The sequence below is a fragment of the Fulmarus glacialis genome, unplaced genomic scaffold (genome assembly GCF_000690835.1).
Source record: "Fulmarus glacialis isolate BGI_N327 unplaced genomic scaffold, ASM69083v1 scaffold13889, whole genome shotgun sequence".
In the NCBI taxonomy this organism is placed as follows: Eukaryota; Metazoa; Chordata; class Aves; order Procellariiformes; family Procellariidae; genus Fulmarus; species Fulmarus glacialis.
Window position 1 is genome coordinate 7,745 of NW_009235285.1, and position 7,108 is coordinate 14,852.

Genomic DNA, 7,108 nt, shown 5'->3' on the forward strand with positions numbered 1-7,108 from the left:
CAGGCCAAACCTACCCAGCTGAAGTACTTATTTAATTACTGTATTTTCTATAATCATCTGCTAGCAGCCCATAAATGCAAGTAAGACACCAGGCTCCAGTTAGCAGTCACCAGCGAATTATGATGTGCTTGAAATAAAGAATCACTTAAGACCAGGATGGCTGGCACCCTTGAGACATCAGCTATTATCTAATTTTCACCTCTTTGGTAATAACCTCAACCTTTTCTACGAATGCAGAGAAAGCCCTAATGCTTGAGGTGTGAGACACTAATAGCTTGATTTGGCTCTTATTTACACTGGTGTAACTGAGAACCAACTGCCCTGAAGTCCGTAACGTGGGGTCAGGAGCACCTTTAGTGGCTCTGCCATGCTGCTGGGAACTGCACCTTTAAGCGGCTGAGCCAAGGGAATAGGATGTTCTTTTCGGCAGGGACAGGTTTACCAGCTGACAGCGGGATTGAGCCCTACTTAGGGAGAAGCTGCTGGAAGTGGCCCTTTCCAGCACCTGGGGATCAGCGCGATCCCAGAATGTCACACCCTCTGTATAACTCATCAGGAGGGCGGAGGTAGGAACAGAAAGAGTTGAGCAATAACCAGCTGTTTCATTTTGGGAAGAGTTTCAGGATTTTGAAATTTCTAACTCTTTTGGAAAGGAAAGAAAACAAAAAATGATGTTGACGTTTCCCAAAATCCAAAGCTGAATAAACAGCAAAGAACAAATCTCTCTCCCAGTCCCATGCAGAAACCCAGCTACTCAAGGGCTGTCAGAGTATTTTGTTTCAGCAAAGTCTGGCCAAATGCGATGCCTGTTTCATTCTACACTGTAACATTTTCTTTTCTGGAATGATTTCTTCTCAAAGGTCAGACAGTTTTGAAAAATATTTTCTTTTCGGCTTCTCAGCACTTTTCTTTTTTTTGCATCAAGAGGTTCTTAAAGACAGACCTAGAGTTGGCTGAATCCTGTTGATTTTCCACAGGTTGTTGGGTAAGTCTTGAGATAAGGCTTTCCACCTGGAGATAAGTTGTCCAGGCATAAGGCTTAGGTCAGAAAGAGACTGAGCATTTCAGATTGGGCCAGATAGTAATTGCCTCCAGCACAAAGAGAGAAAAATCCGAGTGCATTATTCAGCCCTGGGATGACCACGAATTGCCAGTATGGTGTAGCAAGTGTGCATGGGGTAATATAATCCTGGGATCACTAGGTTCAACGTTTCCAGTAGAAATAGAGGAGTATTCCCTCAATATGGCTTTGAGGGGTCTCATCTGAAATACAGTATCTTCTCTTAATTACCCTTGATCAAGAAATCAGGGGTGGAGGAGAACTACTAAGGCAATGAAGGGAATGGAGAACCCTTCTTGCAAGGAAGATGCTAGAAGACCTTGGCTTTCACAGAGAGATAAAAGGGAACGGTCTTGTTCTGCTAAAGAAAGGCACAGCCCAAGTACCCAGGGGGTGGAAAAGCAACACACTGTTGAAGGACAATGTTGCTACAAGGACAGGTTTGTGTAAATTGGACATTAATAAATTTAGGCTAGAATCTAGCAGGTTCCTTATCAGCCACTAAGCCTTTAATGTATGTGAGAAACGTAAAGGGTGGCGTTTGTTTCACCCAGCTTTAGATGTTCAGAGTAAGGATGTCTGCATCTGAGAGCGCAGCACCTGGGGCTCTGTCTACAGTCCATAGAGCGAAATGGGCTCTGGTAATTCACCCAGCCTAATGCAGGCGCCTCGCTTAGCGAGAGCTGAAATCCTAGAAATGCTGATCTCTCGCCACTGACTACAAAGGCAGGCAGAGTGCCTGGCGGAGACAGGGCGAGATGTGCGAAAGAAGGGAGGTGAATCCAGGCCTGATATCACACAGATCTCCAGGCAATGCTACGTACACACAAGGCATAAGTGGGAAGCAGCATAAACTCCGCTGTGTCTGACTGCACATTGCTGGGAGACACCCCTGGCCCGGGACAAGCATCACTTAGAGATAAAAGGCCAGCAGGATGGACCAGGTCAGAACACAGCCCTGTGACGTTGAGCAGAAACAGCAGGGGCTCTATTAGCTTTTTAAGGAGAAAAAGGAAGGGCTTGGAATTGTAAGGACAAGAAAGCCTACGGCATGTGGGCTGGTATTAGCTCAAGAGACCCGTCTCATCTTTCTAGCTGGAGAACTGGAAAAATTGCAGACATCTTAGAGACTGGGGAAACTTTCTTCCAACTCCTTCCAGAAGGAGTGGAAAAAGGTCCCCAAACCTTGTGGAGGCTGGCAGGACATCACCCTATGCTGCTTGGTGCCAGGATGAGGAATGAACCCTCACCTCCCTTTTTCCAAGCCCATGGTGACCAGCCGTCCCCGGAGAAGTGCCACATTGCACACAAGCAGGTGTCACCAAGCCGCTTCATCCTGTGCAGAACGAGTTTATGGGCCTGATGCAATCCCCAGCGGGCGATCAGTCCGTGGCAGCATTCCTGGGCACGGAGTCACGGGGTGCTCATGCAAAGCCATTGGAAGAGGGCACTCGGCGTGGGTGAGCGTGTGTGCGCTGGGGAGCACAGCCTCGCGTGTTTGCAGGCGGCAGTGACTGCCCGTGAGGGAGGGGGGGGTGTGCATCGCACACACCCGCAGTTGGATTCATAACATCCTCCCTCTTAGGAGGAAGGGACTGGTGAGGAAGGCTTCGGCTGGCTTGGGGAAAGGGCGTCTGGTCCAGCTCTGCCCCAGAATCCTTGGGTGATCCCAGAGGAGTTGTTCGTGCTGCCCAACATGTGCACCTCATCTGGGGAGTGGGACAGGGACACGGACTTGCTTGCATGCTTCGTCAAAGCCCTTTCTGTAGTCAAGCATAGGAAATCAGAAAACTCCCATATTTCATTAATTTAACAAAAGCCAAAAGGATTTTGAAAGAGTGGGAGGCATTCACTTGGTCCTGATTTCAGAGCATCACCATGTGCATAAGAATCTGAATTCAATCCCTAATTCACCCCATCTCAGGCATAATTCCCACAGATGTTATCGAAGCTGGACCCCCAGATACAACTGCCAAAGAGCTGAATCCAATCCATCAACTGTTTTTTTTTTTTTTTAAAGTAAAGCTTAATCTCACTAATCAGTTTTGTTAATAACAGTGCACTTGGTCCATCTGCAAAGGGATCACAAAGCCGCCTGCAGAAGGTAGGCTGTTGAGAGACTGAGCAACACACAAAATAACTGACCGTGGTGGGTCAGAGGACTTGCCGCTAGCTTGCAAAGCCATCGCATGAATTTTACGTCCACGCGCTTGCCACCATTTCATTCTGCATGACCATGGGGTCCTAAAATTTTTAGGGAGTTTGGATCCCACTGAGGTTTTGAAGAAGTAGCTGCAATTCATCAGGCACATTTTTAAAAACATGATGGGAGTTGCCAGGACCCAAGCACTTTGGAAAACCTGGTCCCACCTTGAAAAACCAGCTCCCATCTCTTGAAAATCTGGTCCACACAAAGCAACAATCGCTTCTCCCCTTGCAAGGCGCTCCGTGGCGAAGCAGACTGTCTGGCCCCCCGTGTCTCCCTGCCAGAATTAAGCCTTCAAAGTTGATCTAAAAAAAGTAATTTCTAGGCTGACAGATAAGGAGTGTGAAAATGCCACAGGGAATGATTGGCATATGCTCCAGTGGAGACACCAGGCGAGGTGAACTTTAATTACAGACTGGCCTGGTGGCAGTACCTGTCAGATGACTCACTTCCATCGCATCCCGCGAGGTTTCTCCTCTTCCCTCTCCCCTTGCACCTCTCTCCGCTGGGCTCTTTCATCAGATGCTGGCTCGCTGGCTTCCTTACAAGCCTTGAGGCATTGAGTCACCTGTCATCAGGCAGGAACCTGGCAAAAAAAGCACCTCATGGTCCACCTGACACCAGTGTCATGCAGCCATCCAGCTCCGCTGGTGGAAGAGTCCCTGCTGGGGGACAACTGAGGAAACAACAGAGACTCATGGAGGGGACAAAAATTAAGAGGGGAAAGAGCACGCAATCTTTACCAAAGCAATTAGAGGGGTTTCTTGCTTGAAATAATTCAATATACAGATTACAAAGGGGCAGAACATACCTGGCATTGACTGGAAACCTCCAAGAAGCATCTTCATGTTGCCAGTTCATGGCATCCTTCTACTCATATTTCTGGGTAACAAATAACACACTGTAAACCCCTGGGGCTTTAACGTTTGTGGAAGATTCAGCAGAGAACCTAATCTTATTGCTACCTTCACTGCTTTAGGGGTGGTTTCGCTCAAACTCTTCCTATTACATCTTCTGGCTATGGCAGTCCAAACTGGCATTTCAGGAAGGAAGAGAAGGTCCTATCAATCACATGGAAATGGAAGCAATATATGGTTTGTGACTCATTTCAGAAGGAAGAAAAGCCATTGATGGAGGTAAATACTAGCCTATATTGGAAGAGTAATCCAAAACAGCACAGGAAATGGAAATTGGAATAAAATGCAACAGGGGAAGATGGTGCCAGACTTACCAAAAAGCTTTTATCAAAGTCACCAACTCCAGGCAAAGAAAACAGAGAAGCTCATCTGGACTGCAGTGAGCATAGCAATAATTGCCATATGGCTCCGAGATGGCGATAAGCACAGAAAATCTGCCATGGGCATGGAAGTGCCAAAAGTGAGATAATGATGAGTGGTGCGGAAAGAGGAGTCTCAGGTCGAAGAGGATTTGCCAGCGAGCTCTTCAGGAAAAGACGTTGAGAGGAATCTTCTCTGGTATCGTCATTAATGGTACTGACAGAGATAAAAATGCAATTTGCTGATGGCCCCATGGTGTGTCCCAGGAAGAGCTCACTGTAACCATCCGAGATGGTAGCTCAGACCAGGACAGGTATAGAGAAGGATCACAGAGACTCCATGGTACCGGACAAGGGAAGAATACCGGGGTTTTCTGACACGAACAAAATGAAAGCTGAAAGAAGATGTGTTACAAGGCAGGTCAAAGTTTCAAAGCGTGAAGATGCTCAAAGAAGGGATTATTTAACATAACGAGAAGAGGTAGGAGGTTAAGCCAAGGAAGGGTGCAAGTCAGAGAGCTTCACTGTTGTGGAAGTTTCTGAAAAGAAATGGAGAAAGTCTCTATTACCCGAGAGACTTGCACAGCAGACTGAAAAGGATGCACTATTCAGGAAAGAATGGCCCAAATGTAGGATAGAAAGAGTTCTTTTTTGCCTTTCAACACACTTTCTCATTTTTTCTATTTATTCCACTTCATATAAAACACTGTTAAAAAAATCAGTCTAGATTAAACAGTTCAAGTTTATTGAATAAAGGCCACTTTCACTGACCCAAACAATTTTCTTTTCTGCACTTTTTTTTTTTAGAAAAAAGATTTTAGATCTTTGCTTCTTTTTTTTGTCTAGGAATATTATTTGGACAGCAAATCCATTTCCCAGTGAGCTCCTCTCCAAGACCATGTCTGTTGTCCTAACACACACATCCCAAGAGAATTTTCCACCTTCAGAAAAGGAAAGGATTTTATCAATTTTTATTATGAGCAGTTTTGGGTGGGCCTGATCCAGTACTGATAAGCTGGAAATATGATGACTTCCAGTCCAGCCAGTCCCCCAAACCAAGACAAGAGATTTTCTACTTTTACTGCTCTAGCTCAGAAAAGTTTTTTCTTCTCTAGGTTGAACCATGCTCCTGTTGAAGCTGGTGGGATTTTTGCCATGGACCTCAACAGCACTAGTTTGGCCAGCTATTTCTCTTTTGTTTTTCCCCTTTTCTTCTGAAGGGTCAAGAGTCAATGGGAAACAGATCCCCTTGGCACACAGCAAGCAAGAAAAATTAGAAGCACATGTTCCCCGCTCCCAAAGAGGTACACATGGTGCTGATCCTTTCGAATCTCCTCCGTTCCTCCCAGTAAAGGAATGGCAAATTCCTTCGAGTCTGACCCTCCTTTACACGCTGCCATCGCCATCCTCAATCTCCCTTTCCATCCCTGCTTCCCCGTCCCGTCCCAGGATTGGAGCTTAAAGGTAGCTCAGCTCCAATTTATGTCCTCAAGGTGACCAGATCTTCTAGAGAGCTCAGTTTTCATGTGGATCCCAAGCACTTTGGAAGAAGCTGCTCTTCCCCCTCCAGAGCTGGGTTTGCAGGCTCCTAAGGGGGAGCTGAGCCCTGGAAAGCTTCTCCTTGGTTGCGAGTCCTAACTACTAGCACTGGCACTTGCCTCCTAACGCATCTCTTACACTGTCACAGTGAAAACTGGTTTGCGTGATGCTTTTATATCCCTTGCTATGGAAAAAACCAGCTGTGCAAGCCCATGCACTGGAAAACCATTGGGTTCCTGCAGTTTAATAAACACTTAACCCCTTCCCACTAGAGCTGACAGCAAAACATCTACTGACTATAGCAGTAGAACCAAGGCCAAAGCATCGGATCTAAATTGAGATTAATTAACGTCTCTCCAGTGGCTGCCTTGTCCAAGGCTAGGGAGACCCTGTGTGGAGACACGGGGCAGCACAAGCTCTGCAAGTCCATGTGGGAGGAGAGGAGAACCACAAGACTCACCTGCACTCAACAGCCTGGTGAAGGATGCCCTGCGTGTTTAGCACAGCTGAGCTGGCGGGAATCTTTGGTTCAAAACCTCTGCTTAAAAAAGCTGAAAAAATTCATTAAAATGTTTTTGGTTGAAATTTCTGCTTAAAAAAACAACATAAAACCAGAATTCTAACCACTCAACTTGGACTTTTTATTCTATTTCAATTTTATCATTAAAATGGTGGCAAAGATGGGAAACAGGAGAGCAGGAACAGCGAATCAACTACCAGTAATAAAATATTCAGCTTCAATCTAAAAAGATGGGTAAGTTACATTCTGTATATATATTTTAAACAAATAAATTACACTTTTTGTGGAAAACAGTCCTTTTCAACAGGCAACCAAAGCCTTTTGGGTGCAAGAAACATATCAAAGACAGGCATCAAAGAAAAGAGCGTTAAACCAATTCTTTCTCCTCTGCACTCCAAAGACTAACATTTATTTTTGGGGACAAAAAAAAAGTAGGAGATTCTCACATAACGTTATGATTCCCACAGTGCCAAGAACGAGAAGACTTTCAGCAAAGACACCGAACAC